Below are 3,323 nucleotides of genomic sequence, written 5' to 3' on the forward strand. Positions count from 1 at the left end.
TTCTTTAACCCATAAAGCGCTTTCGATAATTTACAAACTCTATTCGTTCCGTCTGCATATCCTTTTGGTTGATTTACATATACCTCCGAGGTTGCTTCACCATTTAAAAAGGCAGTTTCTACATCCATTTGCTCAATGATTAATCCATTTTGACAACAACATGATCGCAATATCTTAAAGGTCTGATTACTCGCTACTGGGGAATATATGTCATCGGCTACGTTTCTTTGTTGGAATCCTTTTACCACTAATCTAGCCTTATACCTGTTATCTGATTTTCTCGTGTAAACCCATTTTACATCTAATACCTCTTTGCCTTTTACCCATTCTACCAATTTCCAAGTTATATTCTTATAGAGACATTCTATTTCCTTATCCATAGCCTGATTCCAATCTTCACTATTTTCGCAATAAATCGCCTCCTCAAATGTACCAGGGATATCTACTCTACAATAATTTGCATGCATCTCACTAACGATTTCCTTTTCTGGATACATTACTGGAGGTATCTTATTACGCGAAGTAGTATACATCTCCTAGGGATGTATAAGCCTTCAAAACTGTTATCATTTTCACCTTCCCTACTATCTAACTCTTCCTTATTCATGCCCTTCAATAAATAGCATGGAGCAGAAGCATGGAGCAAGCAGAAGCATGGACCAGAAAGAAGAATGTACCCGAAGGATGGAGCAGAGGTATGGAGCAGAAAGAAGCCTGGAGCAGAAGAATGGAGCAGAGGCATGGAGCACAAGCATGGAGCAGAAGCATGGAGCAGAAGCATCGAGCAAGCAGAAGCATCGAGCAGAAGCATCGAGCAGAAGCATGGAGCAAGCAGAAGCATGGAGCAAGCAGAAGCATGGAGCAAGCAGAAGCATGGAGCAAGCAGAAGCATGGAGCAAGCAGAAGCATGGAGCAGAATCATGGAGCAGAAGCAGTGATGACTACAAAAGAAGTTCTAATAGGAAAAGCCGATGAATTATACGAGCGAGAACAATAGGAGGAAATACATAACCTTCTAATAAATTATAAAGTAATTACATTGCGTATATCACTTATAAATGTAGATAACAAAACTGAACATTTGTATAGGATAGCGGTGATATTGAAATTATATGGCGTTTGTGTAGAGCAATGTATAAATTGTCTAAGACTGTGAGTGAAGTAGATGGAAAGAAATGAATTTTCGAATCTTATGATTTAATACTTAAAGCACTTGAAATAAATGAGGATAATTGGGCTGCATACAAATGGGCATCGATTCTTCGCAATTGTAAGACTCTTTATGAAGGAGTGAAGGCACAAATAAAAGAGTCATATAATATTAAGAAACATATGCTGGTATATTTCATGATAATATATTAATATTTCTTTCCCTGATACGATGTCAAGCAATTGTATCGAATATGTTTAATATCGCAGAGAGCAATGGAACTAAATGCAAAAGAACCACCTCTTATGTACATGCTTGGTACTTGGTGCTATCAAGTTGCTGATTTAACATGGTATCAAAGAAAAATTGCATCTGTAATATTTGGAGAACCACCATCTTCATCTTCTGAGGAAGCTCTAAAATATTTTGAAACCGCAGAGGAAATTGATCCCAATTTCTATAGTCAAAATTTATTAATGTTGGGCAAAACCTACTTAAAATTAAATCAAAAAGAGCTATCTATGAAATATTTAAAAATTGCCCTTGAATATCCTGCAAAGAACGAAGATGATCGAGATGCTAAACAGGAAGCACAAAAGTTGTTAAAGAAACTTTAACAAACTTGACGGAAATTATGATCTATTATATGATAAATGGATATTATTATAGGATATGGAATTGAAGGGATAAAGTAAATTTAGAATCTATCTTTTAAGTAGAAGTATAAAATTTATTTACTATAAAGTACAGTACAACTTATGTGTGATGAACTTTTTATACGCAACATCTAATTTAAGATTTAAGATTACTATATACATGTATATTTTATAAAATGTTTTATTTCAAAATGTAACATGTAGCAAATTTTAAATAGTTAATAGCAGTTGAAGAAAATTCGTATATACAATATGTCATTAAACTACCTTTCTCGCAAAAATTAGTTAAAGAAATATATTGTAACAGAATTAAAGTATCAAAATGTTAATGTAACATTGTCACAAATATCACGGTTTAATAAAGTAGTTTCCAAGTCGAATTATCGGTCAGGTGATTCTTCATTTTCCTCTTCCTCTCCGCGAGCCATAATTCCATCTTTTTGGAAAGCAGAGAGAAAATCAAGATATTGGCGTGTTTGAAGGCCGATTATCTCCCTTGGCACTCTTCCCATCAGATGGTATACAAAGGAACGATGCAGGCCAATCTGCATAGTGTGTTCACCAATCGGGGAAGTATACTGCACCACAACGTAATCCGGTGGTAGATCTTCCGGAACATGTGATATGGTGTGCAAGGCGTTAAATCCAAGTTGAGATTCCGCCATCGTTTCGTTATAAGGCACAATCTGGAAACAAAAAATAAAAAAAAAAAATTTAATTTACGAATTGCGTGAAAAATCAGTGGAAGAAACGATTGAAAGGAAATAAGATACTCACTGTTCCAAATGTGACGAAAATGTATAAGGACGCTACCAATCGTAAAGCACTTCCAAACCTGAAGAACTTTTAAACGTTCCGCTCGATATTCGAACTGGAAATGCCCCCTCGAGCGAAATGCCGAGTTTATATAGTCGTCGGTGAGTTCCATGTGTATTACTACAGCATGGATTAGGACTTTTTGGGGGGACCCCCTAACTAGCAGGTAGGTAAAACCCAAGTAGTTGTTTGTTTGTTTGATGTTTGAAATATTGTTTAAGGGACAGACGGATTAGCAGGTGCGATGGTCGCCTCGGGTATTCCTTTGTCACCCTCTTCTCAATTATGGAAAATTCGAGAATGCGTTAGAGGATAAACAATCACAATAGAGTTGGAGAAAAATGCGATTCTAATTTATTATTAGTCATCGAGTAGGAAGCGAATACATTGCTTTTTTTTTTTTTTAATTTACGCTTTCTAATAAATAATAATTTATGTGTTACTTCTATATGGGTTACATGGTTATCACCACTGGGTTATTGGAGCAATAATCGTCTCGGGCGGTAGTTTATATTTTGTGTTTACATTTATAGGAGTTCGCTAATATTATAATTATGAATTATTCGAAGTACGTATATCGCTTAAACATATTCGAACGAATAATATACTTTATACAGAATTATATACTGAAACATTGAACGATACATCTACCACCGCTTTATTATTTCTTATGCATTAATTATCATAAATATACAGACTGA

The 3,323-nt window shown here is 35.2% G+C and overlaps 1 pseudogene; it reads left to right on the forward strand.

Moving 5' to 3' along the window:
- Positions 1-856: 856 nt before the first annotated feature.
- Positions 857-1,815, forward strand: LOC139991622 (regulator of microtubule dynamics protein 1-like; annotated as a pseudogene).
- The last annotated feature ends 1,508 nt before the right edge of the window (positions 1,816-3,323 follow it).

This window comes from Bombus fervidus, chromosome 10, assembly GCF_041682495.2.
Source record: "Bombus fervidus isolate BK054 chromosome 10, iyBomFerv1, whole genome shotgun sequence".
Lineage (NCBI taxonomy): Eukaryota > Metazoa > Arthropoda > Insecta > Hymenoptera > Apidae > Bombus > Bombus fervidus.